Source organism: Protopterus annectens, chromosome 9.part0, assembly GCF_019279795.1.
Source record: "Protopterus annectens isolate FY-2018-M chromosome 9.part0, PAN1.0, whole genome shotgun sequence".
Classification (NCBI taxonomy): Eukaryota; Metazoa; Chordata; order Ceratodontiformes; family Protopteridae; genus Protopterus; species Protopterus annectens.
The window spans coordinates 838053725-838069394 of NC_056743.1; the positions used below are offsets into that span (position 1 = coordinate 838053725).

General features: G+C 41.3%; 1 protein-coding gene across 2 annotated transcripts in view; it reads right to left on the minus strand.

Annotated features, from left to right (window-relative positions):
- The window catches only part of SYNGAP1 (synaptic Ras GTPase activating protein 1), a 2730366-nt gene that overhangs the window by 1752733 nt on the left and 961963 nt on the right, over positions 1–15670 (minus strand). The window lies entirely within an intron of this gene.

The window sequence follows — 15670 nt, forward strand, 5'->3', positions numbered from 1 at the left end:
GGTGAGAACACTGGGAGCTGACCCTTGGACATGCCTGAATAAAAAACTATTTTCCTCTAGAAAAGTGAGGAAAGTGAGTACAAGAGCTGTTTTTCTCTAAGCAAGTGAGAAAAGTAAGTACAAAAACTGTTTTCCTCTAGGTAATGAAGAAGATTGAGTGCTATAGCAATTAGAAGCTTATTTAGTGCTTACAAGTTCTGAACAAGTGCTGAGCATGAACAAGCAAATTTAAGTGGTAAAACTAAGAATCTGTATCTGCACTAGATGAGTTACAGGATAGAAACAAGTGCAAATGCAGGCTTTCAAATCAGAAAGTTGAGAGAAATGGAAGAGATTGCCCGAACGGCCAATAACTACAATTTCTGGCCCAGAACCACTCCTTATGTGGTATTGGTAGACAGGTTACCTAGTGCTTACCACTCCCACTGATAAGCTAGAAGGCTTCCCTCCAACACAGAAAGGCTTGGGGGCTCAGAAGCTTACATACAGTCCTGGATACAGCAAATCTGTATCTGGAACACTAGTTACAGGAAAGGCAGGAAACAGGCTTACAGTTTTTTTTTTATTTTTATTTTTATTTTTTTTACAGCAAATTAGCAAAAACAGTAGTAAAAACACATGCAGTGCAAGCTAGCACACTTGCGTACATAGCAATAGTAGACCAAACATTGTTTAAAAAATGCAATTAAATTAAAAAGGACTAAAGCAAGTTCAGAAAGAATTTATACTTTGGCAATAGTATCTGCAAGTTCCGAGTTTCGTGATTATATTTATAGGTTCATACTAGGCTATCTGCCCTAGGACATTTACAAGCCTAGCCAGAATGTGTTTGGCTTTTGCCACCCATTTTAAGTTCATTTTGCTATGCCCTTTTTCGAGGTTAGTATGCTGTGCCTCTGTCTAACAGTGACACAGAAGTGATACCTGGGGTAAACCTACGATCTCCCATCCACTCATCAAGATTCCTCTTGAAGAGAGTCAATGAGGGATTCTGCCTAACCTGGACTGGGATTTTATTCCAGAGTGAAGGGAGCCTCTGGGTTATGAATCTGTCCCTCCAGCATGTCCTATTTATTTCAGTGCTGAGGTTCAAGTCTCTCGAGCGCGTAGCTCGATGGGATTTGGATTTTCTGAGGTGCAGCATGTCCATTAATTCTGGGTTTGGACATGGCTTTATACGTTAGGCACAGATCGCCTCTGAACAGGCAGTATGCCACTGAGCAGAGCTGGAGTTTCTTTAACCGGGCAACATATGGCATCTGTTTGAGCCCTTTGATCCTCTTGGTGAGGTACTTTTGAGGTCTTTCCAGTTGCTGCAGGTGTCTGGTAAAGTACATCCCAAAAGGGGCATTGTACTCAATTATGGGCCTGATGAGGGATGAGTAAAGAGGCACAATGACCTCCCCTGATCTAGATGTGAATCCCTTCATGATTAGGTGGGCTATATAAAATGTTTTTCTAACCACTTTGGCCACGTGGTTGTCATATGAGAGATTGCTATCAACTTGGGTCCCCAGGTCCCTAATTAGTTCTTCTGTACTTAATGGATTACCACCTATGTGGTAATTTGTGGGCACTTTGTTTTTGCCAAAGGGGATGACTATACACTTTTTGGCATTTAGCTTGAGGCCATGGCTCTGGCACCAGTTGTCTGTTTCTATGAGGCCCTTTTGGAGGATGCTTGTGTTGGCTGGAGAGTCGATTATGGCGCCCAGTTTGCAGTCATCTGCGAACTTGATCAGCCACAGTCCTTCCGTGCTGGCCTGTACCTCCGAGAAATATATACCGAACAAGAGAGGTCCCAGGACTGAGCCTTGTGGGACACCACTTGTAACTGGTTTGGAGTCTGACATGGCTCCAGCAATTCTAACCATGTGGGTTCTGTCCTTGAGCCAGTTTGCAATCCATCTAGTGACATAGGGGTTTATATTTAAGCTGGTGAGCTTATCTATAATGCCCGAGTGGGGTATTGTATCGAAGGCTTTTGCGAGGTCCAGGTAGGCTGTGTGGACCACCTTCCCCTCGTCAATGGCCTTGGTGACTGTTTCAAAGAAATCAACCAGGTTTAAGAGGCAGGATCTGCCCTTAACAAAGCCGAACTGGGTAGGATCCAGTGTCTGTAGGTCCCCAATATCTTTATTTATGAGATCCATGATGATCCTTTATATAGCTTTGCAGACCAAGCTAGTCAGGCTTATGGGGCGATAGTTTCCAGGATCCGTTGAGGCACCACCTTTATGGAGAGGGACCACTGTTGCTGTATGCCACTGTTTGGGCACATATCCTGTAATAAGGCTGAGATTGAACAGTAATTTTATGTTTTGGGTTTAACTCTTCTTGGAGTTCATGTAGGAAGCAGCCTGGGACACCGTCTGGTCCCATTGATGCTGTGTTTTTTGCTTTGGAGAGGGCGGCTCTTACCTGAGCATCTGAGATGTCAGGGGGGCAGCACTCTGCTGGGATAGATATTTGCCCTTTTGGTGGGGAGGGGGGAAGAGAAGTTTGCGCTGAACCTGTCAGCTAGGATGTTGGCAATGTCTGTGGGTTCAGTGTATTTTTTGTCATTTTGGACTAATTCTGAGCATATCTGGGAATTACCACCCAGGTTCCTAACATAACTAAAGAAAGCCTTGTGATTATCCTTAGTGTCCTGTGCAATTTTTCTCTCGAAGCTGGCCTTAGACAATTTTATGAGTGCCCGTAGTTTTTTGCTAATACTGATCAGTGATGCCTTCCCTTTTTGGGATTTTGCTCTATCATTTAGTAGCTTCCTCTTTCTATTGTATAGTTTGTTTATGGCTGGGTTCCACCAGACAGGACATCTGCCTTTGGAGGATTGGGTCTTGGTTTTATTTGGGATCGCATGATCCATGCATTCCTGAAGGTGTTCACAGAATGCGTTTATAAAGGATTCTGCGGTCTGGGCCGTATTTTCCACAGGCCCGGGGGCTTTGAAGGATTCCACCTCGGTTTTGAGGAGTGTGAAATTTGCTTTAGAGAAGTTTTTCATTGTAGTTTTCTGGGCAGGGGGTGGGGTCGGGATGTGAATATCCAGTGAGATTAGTTTATGGTCTGATCTTACCAGTGAGGGATACGCTTCTGGTCTGGAGCATAGAGTCCCCATGTTGGTGATGATCAGGTCCAGTATGTTTTCCCCTCTTGTGGGAGTGGTAACAAGTTGTTCCATAGCATTTGAGTTTATAAATGCTAGCAACCTTTGGGCTAGGGTGTTGGAGCTAGAGTAATGCTCCCAGTCTATGTTTGGGTAGTTGAAGTCACCCAATATAATGGAGTTTGGAGATACCTTCATATTTTCCAGTGTTCTCAGAAAGGCCGAGTGGGGTTCCTGGGTTTGGGAGGGTGGTCTGTAGCAGGCTATAAACTGGAAGGCAGTTTTACCCACTGTTAGTTGCACATGGATAGTCTCTGATGCTTCGTGCTTTGCCACCAACCTGGAGGTGTGGGTATCTTTGATGAATATCGATACCCTCCTTTGTGGTTCGCTCCAAGTTTTGGGGCGAAAAGCATGGTATGAGGTATAACCTGGTAGTGCTGGGGTGCTCTCGGGAGCCCTGAACCAGGTTTCTGTTACTGCACAGATATCGATGTTCTCCATGCTAAGGAAAGTTTCGAGTGCATCTTGAGGTTTAGACTTCTGGCGTTGAGTAGCATTACTCTTAGTTTCTTATCCCTTGTGATACCTATGGAGGTGGGTTTGTCTTTTGAGCCTTGCCTAAAAAAGGCACTATGGGGGTAGCAAGAGCCTTTGCCAATATCCGAAAGCCCAGGGGTGACAGGTGCAAGCCGTCCCTAGCGAAGCATCAGGCTTGTCGAGCATATCATCCCAAGCTGACAGGCATTGGATCCCCTTTGAATGACACCAGTACTTAAGCCAATTGTTGAAATTGATCATCTTGTCTTCATATTGTGGCATCATTCTTGGTGAGGGTATGGTCGATTTATTCAAATTAAAACTGACCACCAACATCTAGTTACTATTCTAAAGAAGCCTATGCATTCTATTCCAGCAAGACTATAAAGAATGATGCTCAAATTGCAAAGTACAATTTAAAAATGGTCTACACGAAAGGCAAATTGCTCTATCTGGCAAATACCTTATCCAGATCACCCAGAAATATGACAGAACAGCTTGAAGCAGAGAATTTTGACTTTGATATGATGTCAGTGCGTAATTTTTCTACCACTAGACTTGATGAGTTGAGAGTGGTCTATGTTACATCATCGAACGCTTAAAAAAGCAAACGATGATTTAATCAACCCCACGTAAGCGAAAGCTTACAATGTCGAAATCTCAGAACAGCAATTAATTGCTGTTCCAAAAAAAAAAAAAAACTTAAAACATTACATAAAGTGGGGGGCTTTGCCCCACACCCCCCCTACTTAAATACACCAACTCCGAGATCGCACTACAGTGCTGAAAACGGCAAAGTAATGGAAGCGGCCAAGCAAATTCTTTCCCAGGGAAAGAATTCGCTTAAAAGCCGCTTCGCTATTTTGCCTTTTTGCTTTTTTTATGTTAAATTGAGGCGCATTCGACAGAATGCGTCTTCGATCACGTAATAGGAACCCGAGTTGAGAGATCACACTCTGATCCAATTTTGCAGAAGCTCAATATACATATACATATATATATATATATATATATATATATATATATATATACATACACATATATATATATATATATATATATATATATATATATATATATATATATATCTGTGTGTGTGTTTAGTATTGTATAATGCATGATAAAGAATTGCCTGTGATTTCTGCATGCTAGGTAGACTCATAACGTTGTATGATCTATTTCTCAGAGAGGGAGGATGTAGCTCAGAGAACAAGTGAAGTGTGCAGTATCTTTAAGAAGCATGTCAAGGCTGTACATGCACTTATAAATTCCAGACACGTACAATCCCTACAGCCATTTTTTAAGAGCAGCCAGAGTGAGATCATGCATGATGACAGTTGTTAGTTTGTATATAAGATACTTAAGTTAAAGTCAGTTACTTCTATAGTGAAGTGTTTGTATAAAATTAAGCTGCTTGAAAAGAATCCACAAAGACTCTTTTACTGTGTTTAAAGTAGGAGAGCGACAAGTAAATACTAGACTACAGTGACCAGAGAGGAGTCATAGGTTTTACTAGACTAATATTCAACAGGGCCTTTACAATCCTAGCAGTGCAATCCAACCTAATTTTGTCCCTACATATCATGAGTGGTTATTAAGAGAGGGTATGCTAGTTAGGACATTTCTACAGAATATATTGGAGGGGGGGTATGTTAGCTTAGGCATTACTATCTGTCTCAGTTTAGCAGAGACATGGAGGCCAGAACCAGGGTGACTCAGAGACTAGAGTGTCTTGATCAGAGCAAGTATCTCTTTTATATTTATGTGGTTGTGAATGTCCTTGGCGCTTCAGACACTCTATACTTTTATCCCTTCTGAAACTGCTCCTCAAGCAAAGTCTTAGATGTCTGTGGTGACTGACTGGTTTGGAACAAGGAGGGAGAAGGAGTGACCCAGATTTAAGGATATCTTCTGACAAACCCCAGCACTATGATTTGAAAAGATAAAGATGTTGGTGGTAGAACCAAAGAGACTTCAGGTAGTACTGTACCTTTCTCATGTGGAGTCTTGCCAGGGATATTATGAGAATCATAGCTGCCATGAAACCCAAAATCTTTAGTTATTTCCTAGCAATGACCAAAGTCTGACTGGAAAACCTTGCAGATCTAGTTACAGATCTGTTTTTTTTTGTTGTTGAAGAAAAAATCTAGCTGACACCCCAGTAACACAATCCTGTGTAAAGGAATCAAAAAAGACTTTTGAAAGCTCTCTTGGAATCCCAGCTTGTGTAACAGATGTTTCAATTGAGAGATTCCTGACACTTTGAAAAAGACTGTGCAAAGATAAGCAAGTTGCCTAAATATGGAAAAATGTGGATACCCTGGAGCCTGCAATGAGCTATAACTGGAGCTAGACACTTTGTGAACACTCTTGGTGCAGTGGGTAGTCCAAAGGGTAAGGCATAAAACTAATAATATGATCCAGATACAAAACCTTAACAAACGCCTGAAGACTGAATGAATAGGGATGCAATGACAAGCAGCTTTTAAACCTAGTGTTACCAGGAAACTTGAAAAAGTAAAAATATTTAACAGGTTGTTAACTGACATTATTTTGAATATGAATGCTATCACACACAGATTTAGGATAGAAATATCCAGAACTGGTCTCCAAGTGTTTTTCTGGTCTGCAGGAAGTGGGACTGCCCCCCCCCCCCCCCGAAAGAAAGAATTTCCTCCCACTGACATCTGTAACCTAGATGAATGATCTGTAGAACCCATGTGTCTGAAATGTACAGTTGTGTAAAATCTTACCTTAACATTAGATGTCCTTCTCTTCACTGCTGTAGTATTCTTTACCATTGGGATCAACTACGTAGGCCAGCCCGATGCTCGGCCAGTATTCCAAAGCCTTATAATCTTGTATGCGCCATACTTCACACATAAGCTTCCACACAGGATGTAGGGCATAAAAGTGACATATGGACACATTTACCCAGAAATTAATTGCACCAGCAGAGAATAGTCTCCAAAGGAGTCCATGCACATCCAGAAGGAGAAAATGCAGAAGAAAAAGGGGAGACCCTCAGCAAGAAGAGAATCCACACTACCACAGTGAAGAGAAGGACATTTATTACTATGGTAAGATTGTCTTTCTATATCACTGTTGCAGTATTCTTAACTACAGTTACAGTAAAAAAAGATCGAGAAACAGAATGGGAGGTGGAAGGCTGAAAACAGCGCTCAACAAACCCATACAAAATGGCTCTAGCAAAACCTGTTCTGAGCCTAAAAACCATATAAAACTTATAATGCTTAGCAAACATATGTACTGAAGACCAAGTAGCAGCTTCATGGATGGAAATGGTGTCCAACCCTTTAAAGAAAGCACCAGACGAGGCAACAGCCCCGGTGAGATGAGCTCTAACAGAAGTAAACAAAGAATTGCCATTAAAAGAATAACTAAAAGAAATGGCCTTGGAAATCCAGGAGGAGATGGCTTGCTTAGAAATAGCCAAACCCAATGTCCTGAGATGAAAAGAAACAAAAAGATGGTCAGACTTAAGAATGGCCTTAGTTTTATCCAAATAGTATCTGAGCTGTCTGTGCAAATCCAAGGTATGCAAGTCCTTCTCACTAGCAGACTGAGGAGAAGGTAAAAAGGTAGGGAGTTGTAATGACTGATTTATGGACAACTCATTTATTACCTTGGGTATAAAAGAAGGATTAGTACAAAAGGATACACTGTCCCTATGAATGAAAAAGGAGCAATAGCCATAAGGGTCTGAAGCTCAGAAACCCTAAGAGCAGATGTAAGACCCAGAAACAAGACAGTCTTCAAGAGTTTGAGTCAAATTTTCCAAAACAAAATTAAGATCCCAAGAAAGAGGAATAGGTTTTCTTAAAGGCCTAAGATGCAGGACACCTTTAAGAAATTGTATGACCTCAAAACAAGATGCTAAGGGAGGACTCAAGGGCAAACACACAAAATTGCCTGACAAATGGCCTTCACAGAAGAACAGGCCAAGCCAGACTGCAGCAACTCAGACAAATAGGACTGGAACAAAGGGGTGCTCACTGAAAAGGGTCAGGTTATGAGCATAGCACCAGACATAAAATCTTTTCCATTTGGACATATAAGATTTTCTGGTAGAGGGTTTCCTTGCTTCCTGTAAAACCCTGAGCATGTCCTCTGAAAAGAGGTGCCTGAAAGCGAACAAAACTCTACCACCCACAGTATCAGTTGGAGAGTGGACAAGTGAGAATGGATGAGAGACCTCTCGTCCTGTGTAAGGAGGTCCAAACGGTGAGGAAACTTGTGCTGATTGCCCCTGGCCAGATGCGTTAAGTGGAGGAATCAGTGCTGTCTTGGCCAAAATGAGTCACTGGCAAGATTTTTTAGGAGTCCAGCTGAATCATCTGCAGGACTCTTGGAAGTAGAGGAAGAAGAGGGAAAGCATAAAGAAACATCCCCTTCCAAGGAAAAGAAAGGGCATATTTCTTCCACACCAGATGGCCTGGCACTTAGGAATAGAAGACAGGAAGCTGCCTGTTCAGAGGGGAGGCAAAAAGTTCTTCCTGAGGAATACCCAACCGATGGACAATGTCCAGAAACACATCTCTGTGAAGCATCCATTCGTGAGCCTGTGTTTTGGAACTGTTCATAGAGTTTGCCACTATATTGTGCTCTGAATTAATTTATACTGCATGAAGAGTTAACTGATAACTGATAGCCACCTCCCAAGCCTGAAGAGCCAGCCTGCAGAGGAAGTAATATTTTGTGCCTCCCTGCTTGTTGACATACCACATCATTGTAGTGTTGTCTGTGTATACCTTCAAGGGGTCTGGACACAACATGAGGTGAAAAGCATGAAGGGGCAGAATCAGAGCTCTCAACTCTTTGATGTTGATCCGACTTCTGACTGGGGGCCAGAGACCCTGAACCTTTAGGTGACCACGTGAAGCTCCCCCACCCCATGTCTGAAGCATCAGTGAACAGTTCTTGAGAAGGGACTGAAGGCTGAAAGGGCAGGGCTTAGCTGAGAGCAAACTGTTGAATCCACCACTCTAATTCCTTTTTGAGACAAGGAAGAGAGGTATACTGAAATCCAAAGGGTGACCTTTACGAGCAATTCTTCTCATGCAGCCAAACTGGCTTGAAGTACCACTGAAGCTTCTGCATATGCAGCCTAGCAAGAGGGAGCACTGGAATGGAAGAGGCCATGAATCCTTGGGCCCAAAGAAACTCACTAGCTGGAATGGCAGTCAGAGGAAGAAGAGACTGAAAGAAGGCTGTCCTAGAGACTTCTGGGAAATGAGGAAGTTGCGCTACAGGAGGTCAAAGAATCCCTGAAAAAGGAGAGAAAGGCTTACATACTATGAAGAAACGCTGACAGAAAACAGAAAGAACTCAAGCGCCTGAAGTGATGAAAACCAATTTGCAAAACAAAGGAACCTGGTTTAAGAGTTGGCGGGGGTGGAGGTGGGTGGGGGGACTGCCAAAAAGAAGCAGGCTTATCAGATGAAGGAGGGATCTGGGCCACAGAAGTCAGAAAAGCTTTAGCAGAGGAAGCTCGTCTGCCACTCTTCCTGTCCTTTGATGCCTGGTGGGGCTGCCTGTGGACAAAAGCAGATCTAGAAGGATAATTCCTCTGGAACTTAGGGATAGGAGAGACAAAATATTTTTAATGTCCTGCAAGACTTTGTCTTTCTGTTGAAGAGACTTAAACAGGTCAGCAGCAGCAGTCCCAAACAGATGTTTATTAGTTTATTAGTTAGGAAGACCTTCTACATTGCCCACCTTATCATGAAGGGATTCTCATCTAGATCAAGGGAGGTCATAGTCTCCCTATACTCATCAGTCATCAGACCAATGATTGAGTACAATGCCCCATTCGGAATGTATCTGACCCGACACTTGCAGCAGCTGGAGGCCACAAAGTTCCTCACCAAAAGGATAAAGGGTCTCAAACATCTGTCCTATGCTGCTCGACTGAAAGAACTCCAGCTCTATTCAGTAAAACCGCTGCTCAGAGGTGACCTTTGCCTAACATACAAGGCCATGTCAAACCCAGATTTGATGAATATGCTTCACCTCAAAATCTAGATCTGTCAGAGCCACAAGGCGGGAGACTTAAACCTCGACAGCTATTAATAGGATGTGCTGGAGGGATAGATTCATCACCCAAAGACTCCCTATGCTGTGGAATAAAATCCGGTATATGTGAGGCAGAGCACCTCGCTGGCCTTGTTCAAGAGAAATCTTGACCAATGGATGGGAGATCGCAGATATACCCCAGGGATTACCTCAGTGTCACTGCTCAACAGAGGCACAGCAAAATAATGGGTATAGTTCCCCATACTAAAGGGGTGGCGTAAGCCTGCAAGACTTTGTCTTTCTGTTGAAGAGACTTAAACAGGTCAGCAGCAGCAGTCCCAAACAGATGAACCTATAAACCTAAATAAGCATCCAACAACTTGTCCTTAATGTCCTCATGCAAAGACTGGAGATGAAGCCAAGAATAATGCGTCATGACAGACCCAAAAGCCACAACCCTGGAAGAGGCATCAGCAGCATCATAGCTACACTTGATAGAGTGCTGAGTCACTTAAGAAGCACAGCCTAAAATAGATAATGCAGAAGATTTGCCTTCAGAATCTGGGTGGTCAGACATAACCTGACAAGTCTAAGCAATCAAGGCCAGAGCATATCTGGCCATGTGGGTCTGGTAATTAATAGCCCCAATGGCCAAAGTAGAAGCATTGCAAACCTTCTTACCAATCCTATACATTGCCCTACTATCATTATCAGAAGGCAAAAGTGTGGAAGAGGGCAAGAGCTTGGAAGGTTTCTCAGAAGAGACTGAAATCACAGCAGGATTAGCAGAAGGTCACTTACTTAAATAAAAGTTGACAATTCTCTGGGACCTTATAGAACTTATCATTTTTTTTATGAGCAGGAGCTTGAGAATTAGGAGACTTGGAAGCAGCAATGAAAGTGTCTAACATAACATGTCATCTGAATATTAGATATTTGAGAAGAACCCCACTTAAAGTATTCTAATAACAAAGAAAAAAGTACCTTTGAAGGAAGCCTAACTCAACAGACAGAAACAAAAATATAAAAAGCTGCTTCTACCAGAATAAGAGAATAAAATTCTTCTTTAATAAAACGTAGTTCGTAAAAACATTCAAGAGAGTCTCAGACCAAACCAGAAAAAATGGATAAACACTTTCAGTATAAAACCTTCATCAGATACTTAGTTTTTCGTTCTCTAAGTTACTTATATTTAAATTGAGAGCAACAGAAACTTCAGTTAGGTAATTTTATTAAAGAAGAATTTTATTCTGTCGTTCTGGCAGAAGCTGCTTTTTATATTTTTGTTTACTTAAAGTATTCTATCATCCAAGCAATTGTGTTCTCAATTCCTCAAAAACAGACTCAGGACTAATAGGCTCCTCTTTATCAGAACCATAAGCCAAAGGCAAAGGCATCTTGAAGAATGGGACAAGAACCCCTCATCAGACTCTGAATTCTCATCCAAGGAATCCAGTTCTCTAGGTCATTTCAAATGGGTACAGGTCCAAGGAGGAGCAGACACTGAAACCCACAGAGGAGGCTTCAGAGCCATTAAGGCAGAAAACAAGCCCTGAGTAAACTCTTGCCATTCCCTTTGAGGATCTTTTATGGATGTACAGAAACATGCTTCATCTTTTGTCTTTTCTGGAAGGGATGTCAGCTCTAACAAATACCAGAGGTTCCGACCCTTGGTGAGATTCAGTAACAACACTCAGCACCTTCTCCCTGACCAATATCTGTGGAATCCCTCTAGGACCCTCTGAGATAATCAACCATGGTTCCCCCTTGACATCCAGAGCAGATGCCTGCAATGCCTCAGAGGATGTGCAAAAGACAGATTAATGCTGGCCTCCGATGGGGTCACAACACAGGAATCTGATGTTAATGCTGAATGGCCTACACAGCTATTACTTGCCTCTAGAGCGATGTCCGCAGGCGGCTGAACAACTAAAAAAATCCAACCGAGACTTCTTGGCCTTCTTCTTACCTAGCAAGAGTATCTCGGGGTTAACTGATTCCGGCAGTCTACCCTAGGTTAACTTTTTAAGCCACTGGTTTTCAAGATAAATAGTCAGGGAAGACCTACAGTTTCTGAGTGTTTTAGTTACAAACACCTTACAGATACTACAAGAAGTATGGTTGTGGGAAACACCCAAACAAACAAGATACTGCTCATAAAGATCCTTATAGGGAATATGTCTTCCACACTGACATTTTCCCTTCTTGGATGACATGAACTCTAGGTAAGCAAAATAAAATACAAGATCAAAGGAAAGAAGAAAAGCAACCCCAAGGGGGCACTTATCTGATGGCTAGGTATTCTGCCCAGCAACAAGGCATTCAGATCAATGACCAGTAATGGCGTTCAGAATCTCAGCAGAGAAGTTCTGGGTAACTGTGTCACTTTTATGGTGTATGTCCAGAGGAGGGTCTAGGAGGTATTGGAATTTTCTCAACAACCAACCCCAATGAGTCATGATAGGATGGATTCATTCATTTTTACCTACATGTAATGTGTTTAGAAACAAATCACATGACTTCTCTACATATAATTTTTCCTAACTCAAAGTGGATGGTCAGTGTTGTGATCTGTTGGCACAGGGACTTTCCTTTGTACCCACTAAACATATGGGCATGGCAACATTATTGGACTTGAAATGTTTTATCCGTAAACTGAATTTTAAACTTTTGTTCCAAAACGTGGATGTTGTAATGGATCCTTTGAAACTGTCAAGCACTTTCAATCACCCAATGTTACAATGTTTTGATATTCGGAACTTAGAACAAATGAATAGATGTAGGAAAGTAAAGGCGCAGTCCAATTTATCCATGGGGATATTTCTTTATTAGAGGAAATCAAACTAACTATGAAGTACGGATCATGCAGCCAGACAAAGGTGGGGGACTAGTGTTTATGAATATTAATGATTATAATAAAAAGATGACTATGCTGTTGCATATGAAAAAGTATCCTGGAATGAATGTAATATTGCTTATGCAAGATCAGAAACAACTTGAAGGCTTTGTTCATTGACCAACCCATAACTATTGATAAATTCAGTTTTTTGAATGTTTCCCATCCTAGAATTCCTGCCATATTTGGTGTTACAAAAAGTAATAAATCCCTGGATCAACCACCCATGCACCCCGTTGATGATAGAGGCTCAGTTATTCATCCCCTCGCCAGGTTCTTACACATCAAATTGAATCATCTAGTGGCTCATGTGAGTCATCTTTGCCGTGACTCCAGAGAATTTCTGAGTAAGATCAATGGTCTGCCTTTACAGAATCCTACATCTTTATTACAATTGATGTTCTGGACTTATATTCTGTCATCCCACATGAGCTAGGGTTGGAAAGTTTTTTGTGATTTTCTCTATGAGAGTGGGATAGGACAGGATACGGTGAACACATATGAGATCTTACTCAAAATGGTGCATAAAAATAATTTCATCAAATTCAATGATGCTCTATTTTTACAAGAAACTGGGGTTGATATGGGGGCCATATGTGGTGGTTTGTTTGCTAATATAATGATCCAATGGGAAACAAAATATTTATTTAGTTCTGACTAATTTTAATTCCTGTGCCTTTTACACCCGATACCCAGATGATATCTTCATCCTCTGGGAGGCTGGTGCAGATGACGTTCATTCTCCCCTTGAATATATGAATCAAACCACCAAAGTTTTGAAATTTACCTTTACAAGCAACTTATCTCATGTTGCCTATCATGACGTTTGGTAAGAGAAGGATTTTGATAAATAAAGGTCCATGGCCAAGATCTCTACAAAAGAAACCTCCTCAAACAGATTCCTCGACTTTGACAGTACTCCCCCGATGGCCCAAAAGAGGGTGGTAGTCAAAGGTCAATTTGTACGGGCATCCAAAAGAGTAAATCTTATTTACAAAGTATCTAGACAGCTCCCTTTCTGAAAAGAAGCTGCAAAGTCTTTTCCCTTGTAACTGAGATACTAGACAGGGTGAAGCCTGCTCTAACAATTCCACATCTTTTAATGTTACATTTAGCATGCTTAACATGGGAAAAGCAGTGTTAGTGACAGGAAAAAAAACACACTTTCTTTTTCAAAGGTGGACTTCACCTCAACTTTAGCTACTCTCCACTGAAGTGACAGCATGCCCTTATGAAAGGCACACCATAAAGGGGAATGAGACAGTGGCAGCAGTTTCAGTCCTTCTCTACACTATCAACAGACACTGTTACTCTAGTAACAATCCTGGTGTACTGTCTAGTATAAAATCCTTGCAATAATAAGTCACCTGCTTAACTGCACAGCCAGCTGCTGATGGTGTGTGTGTGTGTGTGTGTGTGTGTGTGTGTGTGTGTGTGTGTGTGGGGTGGCTACAAATAACTAATTTGCTGTGTTTGCTCTCACAGCCACAGCTGCTGGGTGGCCATGAAGAAAGCAGAGGACTATGCTATTCATCACCTCAACATTCCAGTTTTCTCTACACACATGCAAATAGTACACTGCATCAGATTGATAACCGGCAAAATGACCTATCTGGTGTCAATAAATGAGTGCTGTCTCTTATCACATTTTGTAAACTGCACCCTTCCTATCATTTAAAATGTGAATCAGGAAGTATCCCAGCAGGATAATGAAAGGCAACTTTCAGGTATGAAAGATACTAAACAAGTTAATTACAGTGGTTAGTAACATGTTTTTTTTTTTCAACATATCAGTATAAGGTTCTGTACTTTAAAAGAGCATTAGCTGTAACAAATGATAAAAGATCAAGCCTATCTCTCCATGTGTGTGTATACTGCAAGATGACCACATACACTGCAGAGTACGCTTTTAAATACGAGTAAATGCAGAGAAATGAGTTTGCCTTTAAATTATGGGAAAATGGAATTTAGTCTGAAGAATATTAGAGAGGTAATTCAATGTATGTCATAATGTAATGGTCTGTTAGTGACTGTATAAAATGGCTGTAGGTATAAAACAGAAATCAGGAAGTCTTTTCCTCAATAGGAGTTTCAGCGTAAGGTAAACCAAGGCCTTTATACAAAGATGCAAGACTTGTGGAGTTCTACAGTCCATTTGGGGCTTCTTCTAGATGTGGTCTGAGACTAAACTTAAGTGAAAATTTATTTTGTTGTTATTGAAGCTGAATAAAAGGCATGGCAGGGCCTGCAGCAATGATTTGTTTCAAAAGGAGAAAATTTGCTGGTGGAACAGTATGGAACTTATATGGTGGCGATAACCTTAATGTAATGTTTACTTTACTTGCAGAAAAGTAAAGTGGGCTGCATTTTTGTTGGATCAAAAAAATAAACCTGTGTTTGTTTTGCCTCCAGTATATATATATATATATATATATATATAGAGAGAGAGAGAGAGAGACAAACGTGTGTAATTATAGACATGTAAATGTGTGATACATCTCATGTGTAAAAAAGGTAGAATATACTTTTAAATTTACCTTGTGTTTAAACACGTATGAAAATTATCCAGGCATGTATTGTATTAGAGAGAATAATGACTGGCAACTAAACTTGCAGAAAAAGGTACCTGGAATTAGACAAGACATTGGCTCCTTGGTCAAAGGTTTGTTGTGGACTAGAGTCTCTGATTAATGATGTAGGTTTCCTGAAGGTGTGGTCCAGTCTTAACCTACTACAGATATGGGTTGAGGCAAGTTTAGCTAAGATATTTTTGGTGGAGCTGAAAAGATGGCCCTGACCTGTAGCTGTGATCTTTGATGGGCTGGTTGTTCCTGTTGCTGTTGGGGTAGTGAGGACTGAGCCTATATAGTGGAGATTCCCCTAAGGACTGTATATAGTGTAAATAATTTCTGGAATTAACTGGAAAAAAAAAAACAAGTGGGCTGCATTTCTGTTTCATTTTTCAGTTCATTCTGCAAATAAACACGTTTTAACATGTTTCTTCTTCCTCAGATATTTGTAAGAGCTTACAATACAATTATTCTTTTCTGTACAGAAACAGGAATGATACTTCAAGGCAATTTTGT